The sequence below is a fragment of the Bubalus bubalis genome, chromosome 3, assembly GCF_019923935.1.
Source record: "Bubalus bubalis isolate 160015118507 breed Murrah chromosome 3, NDDB_SH_1, whole genome shotgun sequence".
Taxonomy (NCBI): domain Eukaryota; kingdom Metazoa; phylum Chordata; class Mammalia; order Artiodactyla; family Bovidae; genus Bubalus; species Bubalus bubalis.
The window spans coordinates 87720567-87738280 of NC_059159.1; the positions used below are offsets into that span (position 1 = coordinate 87720567).

The window sequence follows — 17714 nt, forward strand, 5'->3', positions numbered from 1 at the left end:
ATGAATTTTACATTATAGGAGTTATGACACAATTTTTAAATAATTTCTAAGAAAATATTGTTACTTATTTATTTACTTGTTTGGCCGCGTCAAGTCTTGGTTGTGGCACTCAGTATCCCTGCTCTTCCCTGTGGCACGCAGAATCTTTAGTTGTGGGGCCCAGGATCTTTTTTTTCACTTGTGGCACATGGGATCTAGTTCCCTGACCAGGGATTGAACCTGAGCCTTCTGTACTGGGAGCCTGGAGCCTTAGTCCCTGGATCACCAGGAAAGTCTCACCACAATTTTTTTTTTTTTTTAAGGAAATACTGATATATATATAACAACATGAGCCTCAAAAATATTACCCTGTAATGAAGCCAGTCATAAGAAATCAAATACTATATGACTTTATTTATACAAAATGTTCAGAATAGGCAAAACTACAGAGACAAAAAAACAGATTAGTGGCTGCCTAGGGCTGGGGTGGGAGAGATGAGGGCTGGATAGTGATCATGAATGGACAAAGATTTCTTTCCAAAATGATGAAAACGCTCGAAATAAGATTATGCCAATGGCTGTAAAACTCTAAATATTCTAAGAACAACTGAATTGAACCTTTTAAATAGGTGAATTTTATGGTGTATAAGTTATATCTCAATAAAGCCTACTTTGAAAAGCAAATTATCAAGTGGTCTAAACACTCCTAAATAAAGGCAGAAATTATTAGACCAGATATAAAAATGTAAGACTCAACTCTAAGCTATCTACAGGAAATAGGCTTTAAATACAAAGACACAAATGCATTAAAAATACCATTTAAAAAATGACTGACTGGACAAAGGAGCAAAGACAATTCAAAGGAGAAAAGACAGCTTCAACAAGTACAAGTGGAAAAGTTAGATTTCCATATGCAACAAGACTGAGACCTTATACTTTCTATAAGAATAATTCGAAATGAATCACAGACCAAATATAAAATGCAATACTATAACACTTGTAGAAGAAAATACAGGCAGAAATCGCTATGTGATCTCTGGTTTGGCAATGAATTTTTAGATACAACACCAAAAGCACAATCCAAGAAAAACAGACAAGGTAGACTTTACTAAAAACCTGTGCTCAGCTAAAGACAAAAAGAATGAAAAGACAAGCCACAGAGTGAGATAAAATATTTGCAAAAGACATATCTGATAAAGAGCTAATATCCAAAATACAGCAAAAACACAGAGAACTAAACAATAAGAAAACAGACAATCCAATTAGGAAATGGGTGAAAGATCAGCACATACACATTATCAAAGAATATATACACATGGCAAATATGTATATGAAAAAATGCTCAACCTATTTAGTCACTAGAGAAATGCAAGCTGAAATAATGAGATGCAATAATATAGACCTATTAAAATGGGCTTCCCTGGTGGCTCAGACAGTAAAGAAACCGCCTGCAATGAAAGAGACCTGGGTTCAATCCCTGGGTTGGGAAGATCCCTAGGAGAAGGGAAAGGCTACCCATTAAAGTATTCTTGCCTGAATAATTCCATGGACAAAGGAGCCTGGCAGGCTACGGTCCATGGAGTCGCAAAGAGTCGGACATGACTAAGCGACTTTCACTTTGAGTTTCATTTAAATGGCTAACAATTTTTTAAAAATTGACAATACTGAATCCTGAAAAGGATGTCGAAGAGAAACTTCCAATCATTGCTCATGGGAAAGTAAAATGGAACAGCCACTCTGAAAGACAGTTTAACAGTTTCTTACAAAGCTAGACATAAGCTTACAATCCTTGCAAGCTCCTTGTAAAGAGTGTGATTGTACCAGCAATCACACTCCTAGGTACTTAAGCAACCGATTTGAAAACATACATCCATATAAAACCTACATATAATGTTGACAGCAGCTTTAGTCATAATCACCAAAAACTGGAAGCAAAGAAAAAGTCCTTCAATAGGTGAATAGATTAAAAAAACAAATCAAACAAAAACATAATATATTCAGTGATAAATGAGCTATCAAGCCATAAAAAAACTTGGAGGAACCTTAAATGCATATTGCAAAGCAAAAGAAGCCAGTCCGAAAAGGCTGTTTTTTATATGATCCTTTTTACATGACATTCTGGAAAAGTCAAAACTACAGAAACAGTAAAGAGATCAGCGGTTTCCAGGGCTGTGGGGTTTTGGCAAAGAGGGTTGAAGAGTTGAAGTGTGGGATTCTCACAGATGTAAAACTATTCAATCTGATACTGTAATGGTAGATACTGACATTAAGCATTTGTCAAAATTCACACAACTTTAGAGCACAGAGAGTGAATTTTAACATATGCAAAATTATTAAATCCAGTGAGGATGTCATGGGATACCCTGAAGGAATATGGAGTAGGTCATGAGAACATTAAAAATGTATCAAACAATTTCACTGAAGGGGTTAGGTTTGTGGGGTGTGGAGGGCAAGATGCTAGCCAAAGTAACTTTAGAAATGAGTACAGTCTTTAAAACTAAAAGCAACAGGAACTGCAAACAGGCACTCTAGCTGATAAAAACGGTTTCACACAGGGCTATGAGTTAACAGTTCTGATACTGTTATACATGTATACTGGTACTGAACAATTACATAAATGGATGACAGATGGTGGGAGCCACATTTTTTCACTAAGTAGAAATTTACAGAGAGACAAGGGGGGAAGTATCCATGTAATAATGGACTAAAGTTGGAGCTCACTATGAACTCATTTAGTTTAATATAAATACAGATTGTGACATATAGGTAGAGTCACAGACATAGGTATACAATAGGTTAATATACACAAGTGTATTTCCTTGCTCAATCAACTAAGAAGACCTAGAAGTAAGGACACCCCACTGTAATTGGCACACCTAGCACCTAGATCTTGATTTCTAACGCTATTTTCCAATAGAAGGAGCCAAGGCTTCTTGAAGAAATGATTATAGGATTGGAACAGGAAATACAGGTATCCCTTGCTTTTCAAAAGTTTGCTTTATGCCACTTCACTTTTACAAAAGACCTATATAAGCACCTGGTTTTTGCTAATCCAAAGGAAATCTGAAAACACACACACACACACACACACTTTTATGGAAAGAGGTGAAGAGCAAATAGGATGGCATTTGTTTTGCAGCAAGCAATTTTAAAGGCAGCAGGCCCCAAGCAGAGGAGGGAGAAAAGCCTGAACAAACTCCCTCCCCAGTAACTACACTCGGCATATCAGCATCAAGCTGACGTAGCTCTGAACTGTGTCTAAAAGCATCTGTGCTTCATCTAAATTTATTGTGCACAATCGTTAGCAAGATGTGTCCTAAGGTAATTGTTTGTTTTATACCATACTGGTTTATGAAAGGTTTCATAGGAACACTCTACTTTCATAAAGCAGAGGAAACCTCTACACAGAATAAGCCTGCACAGACATAGAAAATAAACTTACGGTTACCAAAGGTGGCAGGGGGGTGGAGGAATACATTAGGAGTTTGGGAGTAGCATATATACACTGAATTCAAGTGAAATGAAGTGTTAGTCACTCAGTTGTGTCCAGTTCTTTGCAACCCCATGGACTGTAGCTCACCAGGGCTCCTCTGTCCATGGAATTCTTTAGGCAAGAATATTGGAGTGGGTAGCCATTCCCTTCTCCAGGGGCTATTCCTGACCCAGGGATCAAATACGAGTCTCCCACACTGCAGCAGATTCTTTACCATCTGAGCTACAAGGGAAGCCCCAATATATACACATTACTAATACAAAATAAAGGACTTTATATACAATATATAAAATAGATAACCAACAAGGATCTACTGTATAGCACAGGGAACTATAATCAATATTTTGTAAAAACCTATATAAGAAAAAAGAATCTGAAAAAGAATATATATATGTATGTATACAGTGTATACACACATACACACTACTGAATCATTTTGCTCTACACCAAGAACTAATACAATACTACAAATCAATTATATTTCAGTTGAAAATTTTTGAGAAAAAATTTTAAAAAACAAAGTGGAAAAATAAATGAACCTGGAGCATTTTTTTAGCACCAGAATTAACAAACATGCAAACAGACAAGAGCAACAGCAAACCCACACTTAAGGGTGTGTGTCAAAGGAGCACAGGAGTCAACTAAAGTCACTAAGACAGCTCCCAATTGCTGAGGTCAGAACAATTTGAGCGAATAAGGTAAGACTGCATTATAACTCGAAGTATAAAATAAGTATCTGTAAGTCCATCCTGATACAAATTGGTATGAATAAATGAATGAAGGAAAAGAGACCACTCTCTCAATGCAAAAAATTCTAAATAACTCAAGCAAATACTCTGTCCTCAAAGAGTGTGTAATCCCCTACTCCTTATGTGTGGGAGGAGCTTAGTGACTTCTTCAAAGAGTACAGAATGGAAGTGGGGAAGAGAGTAACTTTACAGTGGAGAACATGACAAACACTGCATCAGCCAAGTAGTCATGACCGACATCAAAATCACACGTCAAGGCGCTTCCTGGATGGTCCAGTGGCTGAGAGAGAAACTCCATGCTCCCAATGCAGGGGGCCCAGGTTCAGTCGCTGGTCAGGAAACTAGACTCCTCATGCAGCAACTAAGAGTTTGCGTGCCACAACTGAAAGATCATGTACGCTGCAGTGAAGACCAAAGTCCCATGTGCTACAATTAACACCAGCACAGCCAAATAAACAAATGAAAGAAGTCATGCTGATAATATGTACTCTTGAGATGTTGTAATGGGGCTTTATCTCTGCAACCTTCCTCACAAAAACATATAACCTCAATCTAACCTTGAAAAAAACACTCAGAACAATTCCAATAGAGGGACATCCTACAAAACGTTTGACTGGTACTTGGCAAATTTGTCATAGTCATCAGCAACAAGGAAAATCTAAGAAACTGCTACACTCAAAAGTAGTCTGGAGACACAACTAAATCTAATAAAGTTGTATTTGGGCGGGATTCTCGAACAGAAAAAAGGACTTTAGTTAAAAACTGGGGAAATCTGAATAAACTAGAGACTTTAGTTAATAATAATGTATCAATACTGGTTCATTTAATTGTAACAAATACAATATACTAGTATAAGATGTTAAGAAACTGGGTCTGGGATATAGAGAACTCTCTGTAAATGCAAAACTGTTCTTAAAAATAAAGTATTTTTTTAAAGGATGCAAAAATATATATCATGTACATTTTAATCACAAGAAAGCCAGAGTGGTCATATTAATAACAGGCAGACTTGGGAGCAGAGATAAAAATAAACATTTCATAATAACACTAAAAGTTAAATCATTAAGACATAAGAATCCTAAACATGTACATGTCTCACAAGAGAGCATTAAAGTACATGGAGCAAAAACTAACAGAAATTAAAGAAGAAATAAACAGATTCATAATTAAAGAGGATTCAACACTCTCATTCAGTAATTCATACAACAGGTACACAGAAAATCAGAAGGATACTTAAATTTGAAGAACACTATCAACTAACTTCGGAGAAGGCAATGGCACCCCACTCCAGTACTCTTGCCTGGAAAATCCCATGGGCGGAGGAGCCTGGTAGGTTGCAGTCCATGGAGTTGCGAAGTCGGACATGACTGAATGACTTCACTTTCACTTTTCACTTTCATGCATTGGAGATGGAAATGGCAACCCACTCCAGTGTTCTTCCCTGGAGAATCCCAGGGACGGGGAGCCTGGTAGGCTGCCCTCTATGGGGTCGCACAGAGTCGGACACGACTGAAGCGACTTAGCAGCAGCAGCAGCATCAACTAACTTCACACAATTAGTTATAGAATACTCCAACAACAGCAAAATCCAAAATTGTTTCAAGTACATACAGAACATTCACTAAGATAAACCATATGCTGGTCCATAAAACAAGCCTGAATAAATTTGAAAATATTATCAAACATACAGAGTCACTGTCATCGCTCAGTCGTGTCCAACTCTCTGTGACCTAATGGACTGTAGCTCCTCTGTCCATGCAACTTCCAGGGGAGGATACTGAGGTGGCTTGCCATTTCCTCCTCCAGGGGTCTTCCTGACCCAGGAACTGAACCTGAATCTCCTGCACTGCGGGCAGGATCTTTGCCTCTGAGCCACCGGGGAAGCCCATATAAAACACACAGAACATGCAATTAAATTTCAAAACTAAACAACACTCTTCTACATCATCAATAAATCAATGAATCAAAAAGAAACTGTAAGAGAAATTAGAAAATATTTGAACTAAATGAAAATGTATGTGTGTTCAGTCCCTTAGCTGTGTTCGACTCTTTACAGCTGCATAGACTGTAGCCTGCCAGGTTATCTGCCTATACTATTTTCCAGGCAAGAATACTGGAATGGGGTACCATTTCCTACTCCAGGTGCTCTTCCCAATCCAGGGATTGAACCCATGTCTCGTGTGTCTCCTGAACTGGCAGGCAGATTCTTTACCAGAGCGCCACCTGGGAAGCCCAAATGAAAATAACAGAAATCAATTTGTGAGATGCAGCTAAAGCAGTGTTTAAAAGGAAATTCTTGGACTTCTCTGGTGGTCCAATGGTTACAAATCCACCTGCCAATGTAGGGGACATGGGTTCCATCTCTGATTTGGGAAGATTTCACAAGTCACAGGGGAACTAAGCCCCGTGTGCCACAACCACTGGGCCTGCACTCTAGAGCCTGTGAGCTGCCACTACAGAATCTCCCAAACCCTAGAGCTCCAGCTCCACAAGAGAAGCCACTGCAATGAGAAGCCTGTGCACCGAACTACAGGATAGCCCCCACTTGTCGAAGCTAGAGAAAACCCATGCACAGCAATAAAGACCCAGCAGAGCAAAAAATAGTAAATAAATGAATAAAAATTCTATATAAAAATAAAATAGAAAATTTTTCTAAATTTTACCTATTTTACTAATTATATTAGAAAAGAGGAAAGTTTTTCAATCAGTAATCTGAGTGTCCACCTTAGGATGCTAGGGGAAAAAAAGCAAATTAAGTCAAGAGTATGTAGAGGAAAAAATAAAAAGAGGAGAAATCAATAAAATTGAAAATGGACAAGCAATAGATATCAATGCCTCTAAATCAGGAAAAAAATCAGGAAGCAGAAATTACCAATGAGAAATGATCATTACCATGAAAGCACATCATTAGACATTTAAAAAATAACAAGAGAAAGTTATAAACACTTGCATGCCAATAAATTCAACAACATAGATGAAAAGGACAATTTTTTAAAGACACAAATTACAAAATTGACGTAAGAACAGAAAATCCAAACAGTCTGATATCTATGACTTGCCAACAACCACCAAAGTAGTAAAAGGCAAGGAAGGATTCTTTCTTGAGTCTTGAGAGGGAGCATGTTCCTGCCAACACCTTGATTTTACACTTAAGATTTTCCAAAACTGTGAAAGAATAAACCTGCTAATTAAATCACGTGGTTTGTGGCTACTCTAGGGAAACTACTACACATGTTAACATTCTGGACACAGTGGAATAAAAAATGTTATTAAATTTAATGACAGTTTTTGTTACTTCTTAGTGTGGAGCTACTAGAAAACTTAAAATTACACTCATGGCTTACATTATTTCTAGTGAACATCACTAATCTCAGTTCAGTTCAGTTCAGTCGCTCAGTCGTGTCCGACTCTTTGCAACCCCATGAATCGCAGCACGCCAGGCCTCCCTATCCATCACCAACTCCGGGAGTTCACTCAGACTCACGTCCATTCAGTGATGCCATCCAGCCATCTCATCCTCTGTCATCCCCTTCTCCTCCTGCCCCCAATCCCTCCCAGCATCAGAGTCTTTTCCAATGAGTCAACTCTTCACATGAGGTGGCCAAAGTACTGGAGTTTCAGCTTTAGTATCATTCCTTCCAAAGAAATCCCAGGGCTGATCTCCTTCAGAATGGACTGGTTGGATCTCCTTGCAGTCCAAGGGACTGTCAAGAGTCTTCTCCAACACTACAGTTCAAAAGCGTCAATTCTTCGGCGCTCAGCCTTCTTCACAGTCCAACTCGCACATCCATACATGACCACAGGAAAAACCATAGCCTTGACTAGATGGACCTTTGTTGGCAAAGTAATGTCTCTGCTTTTGAATATGCTGTCTAGGTTGGTCCTAACTTTCCTTCCAAGAAATAAGCGTCTTTTAATTTCATGGCTGCAGTCACCATCTGCAGTGATTTTTGGAGCCCAAAAAAATAAAGTCTGACACTGTTTCCACTGTTTCTCCATCTATTTCCCATGAAGTGATGGGACCGGATGCCATGATCTTCATTTTCTGAAGGTTGAGCTTTAAGCCAACTTTTCACTCTCCACTTTCACCTTCATCAAGAGGCTTTTTAGTTCCTCTTCACTTTCTACCATAAGGGTGGAGTCATCTGCATATCTGAGGTGATTGATATTTCTCCCGGCAATTTTGATTCCAGCTTGTGCTTCTTCCAGTCCAGCATTTCTCATGATGTACTCTGCATAGAAGTTAAATCACTAATCTAGCCAGTGCAATAAGGCAAGAAAAAACTAAAGGAATACTGATTGGAAATGAAGGAGCAAAACTGGTTTTCTCTGCAGACATTATGATTCTGTACCAAGAAAATCCTAAGGGGGCTTCCCTGGTGGCTCAGTGGTAAAGAATCTGCCTGCCAATGCAGGAGACACAGGTTCGATCCCTGATCCAGGAAGATCCCACATGCCATGGAGCAACTAAGCCTGTGCACCATTAACTATTGAGCCTGTGCTCTAGAGCCTGGGAACTAAAACTACTGAAACCTGCATGCCCGAGAGCCCCTGCTCCACAACAAGAGAAGCCACCACAATGAGAAGCCCCCGCACTGCAACAAAGAGTAGCCCCCACTCTCTGCAACGCGAGAAAAGCCCGTGCAACAACGAAGACCCAGCACAGCCAAAAATGAAATAAATAACATTATTTTAAGAAAAGAAAATCCTAAGGAATATACACAAAAGCTACTAGAACTGAAAAGTTAATTTATGGACTTCCCTGGTAATGCAATGGATGAGAATCTGCCTGCCAATGCAGGGGACATGGGTTTAATCCCTCGTCCAGGATGATTCTACCTGCCTCAGAGCAACTCAGCTGTCACATGCGTGACAGCTACTGAAGCCTGTGCACGCTAGGGTCATCAAGCTACAACTACTGAGCCTGTGTGCTGCCACCTACCGAAGCCCATGTGCCTAGAGCCTGTGCTCCGCAACAAGAGAAGCCACCACAGTGAGAAGCCCACGCCACACAATGAACAGCAGCCCCCACTCACAACAATTAGAGAAAAGCCCTCTCAACAATTAGAGAAAAGCCCTCTCAACAATTAGAGAAAAGCCCCCGCAAAGCAACAAAGACCCAGCGTAGCCAAAAATAAATTAAAAAAAAAATTTAAGCTAATTTAGTAAGACAAGACTACAAAGTTAACTTTGTATTGCATTTTTATATACTATCAAACAATTGGAAAAATAAAATTTAAAATACAGTATCACTGACAATAGTATCAAAAAACAAGAAATACCTGGGGATAAACTGAACAAAATATGAGCATGACCTATAAAATGAAAATCATAAAACACTGGAAAAAAAAAAAAAACTAAACTAAAGATATTTAAATAAAGAAAAGTTATGCCATATTAAAGTACCAGAAAACTATTAATGAGATGTCAATTCTCCCCATCAGGGCTTTTTGTAGAAAGTGACAAGTTTATTCTACAACTTATAAGAAAATGCTAAGGATATAAAGTAACCAAAACAGTTTTGATAAGAAAAAAAAAGGTAAAAAATAAATACTAACTGATTGCAAGATTTGCTATAAAGAAACAGCAATGAAGACAATACAATATTGGCATAAGGATAGACATTTAGACCAAAGGAACATAAAAGACCAGAAACAGACCCACAGTTAAAAAAAAAAAAAAATAGAAAGGAATCAGATTGCACATAACCTCCAAACCAGTAAGCAGCACTAATATGAAGCAAGGGAGGGAGGGGAGGGAGGAAGAAAAATTAAACTCTACAGAATAAAATAACAAGGTGCTAAGATAATAACTGATCTCTCTTGATCTAACTAGACAGTGTAATCAGAAAAGACCTCTCAGGAGAATGCCCTGGCAATCCAGTGGTTAAGATTGAGCGCTTTCACTGCCATGAGCCCGGATTCAATGCCTGATCAGGGAACTAATATATCCCACAAGCCATGCTGCATGGCCAAACAGAAAGAAAAGAAAAGAAATGGAAAAGACCTCTCAGAAAAGTAACAGGTAAATGGAATAGTACACACGAAGGCTCTGAGGGAAGGAATCTAAAAGTAGGCTGGTATGACAGGTGCCCAGTAGGCAAGGACAGAGGTAGGGCTTTTCAAGCAGAGGAAAATGTCTGCAGTTTTCAGTTCTACCCACTTTCTTTCATCCCCACCACTGCTGTTCTCAATTCTCATGCAGATGCCTACAAGATCTTCCAGCTGCTGAACGTGCAGTCTCACTCAAGCTGCTTTCCCAATGCATCCTTCACTACTGAGCCAGATACTGAACACCTTAAAATCATTAAATGACTCCCTGTTCCCTACAGTGTCTATGGTCTTAATTTCCTATCTGACTTTTAAGATTCTTCATGACATAGTTCCTATTTACCCCTCTAGCTTACTCCCCACTTCCCTTCAAAATTACCTGTGCCCCAAGACTAAATTACTTGCATTTTAATAAAGCCCATCACATTCTTTCACTACTTTGTGCCTTTCATATCTTTGAGTTTTAAGTCAAATGTCTTCTATATAAACTATATTTAATCCACACCAAAAACACCTAGGTATTTCTTTCTGCTACAACAGCATCGTTTCCTCTATTCTAGGTTTGTCATGATGTGGATGCTTGTCTACAAGACTAGCATGTTTATCCTGCTAGACTTTAACAGGCAGACTGTATGTTATTCATCTTTTTTTCCCTAGCAGATAGCATGCTGCTGCTGCTGCTGCTAAGTCGCTTCAGTCGTGTCGGACTCTGTGCGACCCCATAGACGGCAGCCCACCAGGCTCCCCCGTCCCTGGGATTCCCCAGACAAGAATACTGGAGTGGGTTGCCATTTCCTTCTCCAATGCATGAAAAGTGAAAAGTGAAAGTGAAGTCGGTCAGTCGTGTCTGACTCCCAGTGACCCCATGAACTGCAGCCCACCAGGCTCTTCCGTCCATGGGATCCTCCAGGCAAGAGTACTGGAGTAGGGTGCCATTGCCTTCTCCGGCAGATAGCATAGTACCTATTTAATAGAGACTTGTTTCTACAATTAAACAGAGACTCCTAACATTTATGCTTTCAGAATCTAAGCATCCCTAAATTAAGAAACAAAGGAACCACACATTTGACAAATGAGAGTCAAAGAATCCTTTAAAATATTTCAAATATTAAAAAAAAAACATAAAATAACTATTCTGTAAGTCAAATGATTATAAATATGTATTTGCAAATATTAAATTTGGCTGAAATTAGGTCCAGTTAGAAATATTTATGCCCCAAATATTACTATGAGAGTTAAGAATTTTATTATATTGAAAAATAAAACAGAATTATTACAGAAACTTGCAGCAAATCAGTAACAGAGATGAATTATATTTTGATCTCTACCCAATGAGTTCAAGTCCCAGATGCACATCCAGTTTTCACCTTGCTTTCATTCCTCAAATACCATATTGTGAGACCCCTCATGATCCACTGCAAAGGAAGGAGCACAAAGAATGGCTACATTTTCAAAAGTTTAATGTGGGTGGGACCATCATACTAGCAAAAAGATTTCATTATAGCATTATTTTATGACTGAAAACGTGGAATTACTAAAATATTAAAAAGATAGAATACTGGTTAAATAAACTGTGATAGTAAACTTTGGACTACTACTATACAAAACCATAAAATATAGCAATATGTAGCACCATGTTAGTTTTCAAATACCACACAAAGAGAATTCTATTACATTTACTTACTCATATGTATTACATACTGACATAAATTTAGAAAAAATTTTAAGTTTAAAAAGTACCTAATTTTCCCCCACAAATAACACTAAATAAATCTATTAACTAAAATTTAAATTTTAAATTTCAAATATGAAGTTACTGGATTTTGGAATTTCCTACAATCTGATGCCACAGACTTACCATTTTATACCAGCTATACTATACAAACTCATTCCCCAAGTTTTAATTCTTTCAAATGATTCTCCAGTTCCAACAAGGTGTCCTATTACTGTAAGTATATCAAACTGACAATTTTGAAGAGGAGATACAACTTGTGGTACCAGCATACAGAAGTCAAAATTTTAATTCATGTACTATAAAAGCTTATTTACCTTTAATATCTAAGTTTCAGATGATAGATTATATTGGAAATACAAATTAAAACAAATTCCATCTGCAAATCAAAAAGACGAAATGAGACAACCTGCCCCTAACTCAGCAGCTTTCCTTTTTACTTTACAACCTGTATTTAAGTTGCAAGAATAAGACTGAAACCTAACTTTCAAACTGAGCAGCAAATGCAATGCAAAAATCAGTATCTGTCTTAGCAGGAAACTCCAATGAAAACATGATATGTTTTGGTCTCAACTGACAGAGGAAAGGTGCATCCTTCGGTTATTATTTACCATGCAAAATCCCTTGTCTATCGCTACAAACCAGCTTTTATTGCAGATACTTAACATGTTTCCTTACAGAGCTGCCTCAACCAAATAACCTTCCAAATCTGGCACAATGAATTGTTACAGCTTACACACACCACTGCAGTCCCTTGTAATTTAAAACATGTTGCATTTTAAAATCAGTCTCCACACACCAACTCTACTGCCAATTTCCCCAGCTGAAAGCTCAAGTCTAAACTACAAAATACTATATTTACTCTCAACAACATAATGCACTCATTTACAAATTACACACGAGTAAATGACTCCAACCTTACAACTTCAAAATTTCTAACATCATAGCTTTTCCATCATGCAAGTCTAAACAGTAGTACAGTTAGTGAGGTACTACGGACAAAGTGAACTGCCACATTATCGGTAAATAATATAATCCTAATCAACTATTCGGCAAAATGGCCACAGGAGACACCAATGAGGGGAAAGTGTGGATCGAGTTTGACATTACTAGAAAAACGAGTCAAAGCAAATTTAAAGGTGAAGCAGATAAACCTCCCAAATACAAATCTAAGTTCATTTTTGAATTCCAGTTTCACACCAAGAAGCAGTTTATCAAATTTTCAACAGTAATACAGGGCATAAAATAAAAGCGACGGGTTTTTTTTGTCATGGTAATACTGATAAAAGAATAGGTATCCTTCAGTGCTGAGATGAAGTTTTCCTTCCTTCAGTTTTGCTCGTGTCACGTGTACACATAAAAATCATACAATTCTCTTAATTTCGGAAAGCTTAATACACATGATCACCTCAAACGTAACATTTATAGAAAACTTAGCGCCTTAGCACTAACATTCTCTCCTTACCACACCCTTCATCTTCTAAACCAAGAGACCGGAAGGGAAAACCTACCCCTACTTTAAATTAGGGTCTAGCGAGAACTTCTTGAGTTCGCACACAATTAAGATGGTTCAGTAAATCAATTACCCAACTACAAGGCTTGACAATTTCTCAGAAGCAAAACACACAGACAGCTGAGGGCTTATTACTGGAGATGACTTTTCCTCACATTTGCACAAGTAACTTCGGTAACTGACCTAAATTTGCCAGTGTTAAACAAACAGGTAATGGGGGGGGGGGGGGGGCATTGTTTAAAGCTTGGCTCATTTATTTATCCTGACGAGGCACCGTCTTTCGGAGGATAAAGTTTATGAAGCAGAAAACCGGGGGGAATGGGAGGGCAGATAGATGATAGCATCTTCAATGTAGAAAAGTTACAGCTCTTTACAAGAGTCAGCATTAGGGGCTCATTAGTTGGTTTTATTTGTGTTTAGTCACTTTCCTAAAAGTCATCGCCAACAAAGAAGCCCTGAGGATCCGCCACGGTAAGGCAGAGGAGATGTCCTCAATTCACCTGCGACACCTGCCCAGGTCCCGAGTTCTCCCCCCGCCCTGGCCCCAGACCCCGCTCCAGACCCCCGATCTCGGCTCTTCACCCACTCCGCCGCAAAGCCCTCGAGAACCCCCGTCCTCGCCCCTTCCCCCATCCCCACCCACGCGCGGTCCCCTTGGCGGTCCCCAGGGCCCAGACCCCTCGCGCTTCCTTCCACAGCAGTGGCTCTCCGAAGCCCGGGCGGCTGCGCGGGGAGGCCCTTCCCGGCGGGGCCTCTCCCCGCATCATACCCCGCTGGCTCCTGGGGACTCCCCGCCCCCGCAAACCGCAGAGAAACTAGGCCAGGAATGCCAGCCCTCTCCACTCTCCGCCTCCCGGGCGACCCCCCGCAGGCCGGCCGTCGGAACTCAGCCCTCCGAGTCGCTACCTGCCCAGCGCCCTCCCGGCCCGGAAGCTCGGGGCGGCCCGAGGCGCGGCGCAGGGTTCCTCCGCCAAAGGTCCTCTGCCGCACACTCACCTGCTGCCCGATCTTCCTTCAGCGCCACCCGAGCACAGCCCCTTCCTGGGGCATGAAAGCGCCGGCTTCGGGCCTGGTCTCTCTCGGCAGAGCAGGGCGGGGGACTGGCTCCCGCGGCCACCGCCGCCTGGTCTGCGCCTGCGCCGGCTCCCGGGCTGGGTCTCCAGGGGCGCCTCCTGCAGCGAGGGGTAACGGCCGGGAGCGCGAGCTCGCGCTGGCGCCTCGGCTCACCGGAGGCCTGCCGTGCGGGCAGCGGGTTGCCTAGGAGCTACGCGCTGCACTGCTGCCCCGACAGCTGACGGCCATGTTTCTGTTCCCTTTTTCTTTTTTCCTCCGCCTCCTTCCGCCCCTTTCCATACAACAGCACTTTCCTTCCCCCCCACTCCCGCTCCCTTTCCTACTGCGGGGGCGGTAGAAAAGGGCGTGGGGGAGGGGAGGGGAAAAGAGGGCGCGGGGGGCGGAGCAGCGCCCGAGCCCCGCCCCCGGAGAGGGCCGAGGCCGCGGGGTCACTGCTCCTCCCCCCTCACTATCCGCGACCCCGCGGGGTGCCCGGTCCCGGTGCCGGCACCCTGAGAGAGCACCTCCTCCGCGTCCGTCCTGCGGATCCCGAGCAGAAACTAGTCAGGGAGAAGAGGCTCAAGGCACCGCATTGCACCCCTTCGCACCCCTTCCTGCGGGGCTCAGACTCGCAGTTTGGTGTGGCTTTATTGCCTTGGCCTCGGGCAGGTGGCGGCTGCTCCTTTCGGGCTTTTCACAGGCGGGGAAAGTGACGCCGAGTCGCTCAAAGTCACTGAGAATACTGTCGAGAGGGATACGGGTCTCTGGACGAGAAGCTTCCTTCTCGGGGTGGGAGTTGGAATTTCCACGTATGACTGGGGGCCTCCCGGACAGGAGAGAGCCCCACCGACTGTGGCTTCCCGAAGCCCTTCCCGGCTGCAGCGCCCCAGGAGAGTCTTAGACCGCGCTTGGTGTCGCTGCCTCGACTGAGATTTGGGGATGGAAACCTGGAACTTGGAAATCTCTCGTTTAAATCATCAGCCCGCTCCTGCCTCCTAAAAGTGTAGCCTCCTTATATATACAGCTGTATGCATGATCGGTTCCCTTAATGAAAATTATGAGATGTTGTAGACTACGTCCTGAAATAATTATATATATGCAATTATATATATACATGAAAAAAATAGCAGCTATTTATTCAGGAAGAAGCAAATGGTTTAAAACAAATTAGGAGAACATTTTCACCTTCTGGACAAAAAAAAAAAAAGCGAGTGACTTCTTAGATTCCGTGGCAGGTCAGAATTAGAATTGACAAGATTTGTGCATATCTAATAAGTATTCACACACACAGAGATCATTTTCCTGAAATTACTTTCTCATTAAATCTGTTTTTTGACTTTTTTTTTTTTTGCTGAAAAGTATGAGATTAAACTTTGGTCATGAGGGCCCTGTTGACAATTTTTTTCCAACGTTTATTGCATATATGGGGTGCAGAAACTATCTCCCTGACCATGTTAGCAGTAAAGAGTTGATTCAGTAGAAATGCACAGCAATAAAAATGTCTTAATACTAGGTTGGAATCATTTTGAGCCTAGTGGTAACCAGTCATTGACAGTGACTATCGGGTCAAAAGTTTACAAAGGAACTAATACTTCAGAATTAGTTTGTGAACTTCTTGTCTTTCTATACTAGGGACTTAACCTGGTGGATCTGTGGTTAGGAAATCCATGCTTTCACTGCCAAGGGCCTGGCTTCAGTCCCTGCTGGGGGAGCTAAGATCCCGTAAGCTACACCTGCAGGGCAAAAGAAAAAAAAAGGTAACTCCTCCTTTACTGAGTACCTGGGTTCAGCATATGATCCTTAGCATTCTGCAATGCCAAGTTAAATGACAGTGTTTACAGCTGCAGTAAGAGAAGGCATCTTGGAAAAGTGGAGAGACTAACTTGTGTGATATGTTGTCTATAATCTATCTTTGCTCCAAGAGAATCATTAAAATATTTTTCATATGATGTCTAAAATTTGCTTCAGGATAATAGTGGGAGCAGGAAGGTGAGTAGGGGTTGAGGTAAAATAAAATTGGACATTATGTTGAAGTGCAGTGATTGGTACTTGAGGTTTCCTTATGTTGTTCTCTGCATTTTATGTCTTTTTGAAATTTTATATAAAAAGAAAGTTGTTTTAATTGTTTCATGGAATTTCAGAGCTGAAAAGAGCTGAAGGGAATCACTATAGAGATTGTCTAGTCTAATTACCTCATTTAATAGATGGGGAAATTAAGGCCTAGCAAAGTTTCTTAACTTACTTATTAGTAGAAGTCTCCCAGGCTCAGTTTTGGTGATTTCATAGTTGAGTAGGAACTGCAGTTGACAACTGCAGTTTGAACTGTGGGTTTGAACTGTGCAGATTTATTGATATGGGGATTTTTTCCAATAAGTGCTTGCTACAATACTATAAGATCTGCAGTTGGTTGAATCCTCGGTTGTGGAGTTGCAGATATGAAGGGCTGACTGTAAAGTTATATGCAGATTTTGGACTACACAAGGGGATTGGCACCACTAACCCACATGTTGTTCAGGGGTCAACAGTACTAAATTCATGGCTCTTTATTTTCCCAAACAGAATACTTGCTCCAGATTTCCTATAATCCATACCTTGTAAATTAACAAATTATTTCGTTCCAACCCCTCATAATGAATTCTCAAAAACATAGTGTTTGAAGGCCTGGTGCCTGTAGGCACTCTTAGTTTATTGTTTTAGAAAGAGTTTTTAGTAAGAATGACATCAGCAAACACTAGATCTGCTTTATTCATATGGTATCTAAATGACTCAGTGTGTTCCACTCTCCACAGGGAGCTCCAGCACACTCTTCTCTTTGTTCTCCACTCAGTATCTTATCTGGCTGGAGACTCTGTCTCAGCTTTATCAGGAAAGGCTCATCTAGAGTCTTTTGGAGTTAGTCAGCACATTCTTTATCCAACTCTCCCCAAACATGACTGATATTCCTAACATCATAGCAAATTGTCCTGACCACTGATCAAAAAAATAGATGTATTCTTTATTTCAAAGATTAATTTTAAAAAGCATTTTATTATAGAAAACAATGAAAACGATAAAATACAAACAAAAATAGAAGCCTCTGTACCGATCAGTTCAGTTCAGTTCAGTCGCTCAGTCATGTCTGACACTGCAACCCCATGAATCGCAGC

At 40.8% G+C, this 17714-nt stretch overlaps 1 protein-coding gene across 3 annotated transcripts in view; it reads right to left on the reverse strand.

The window, feature by feature from the left end:
• Positions 1-14933, reverse strand: part of DENND4C (DENN domain containing 4C) — a 118413-nt gene extending 103480 nt beyond the window's left edge. The window contains exon 1 of one of the 3 annotated variants that reach the window (XM_006070894.3): positions 14512-14929. The gene's annotated coding sequence lies outside the window, so the exon portion shown is untranslated. Of the gene's footprint in view, positions 1-14511 lie in introns of all 3 variants that reach the window. The other 2 variants (XM_025281471.2, XM_025281472.2) reach the window with 2 other exon arrangements.
• Between the last annotated feature and the right edge of the window lie 2781 nt (positions 14934-17714).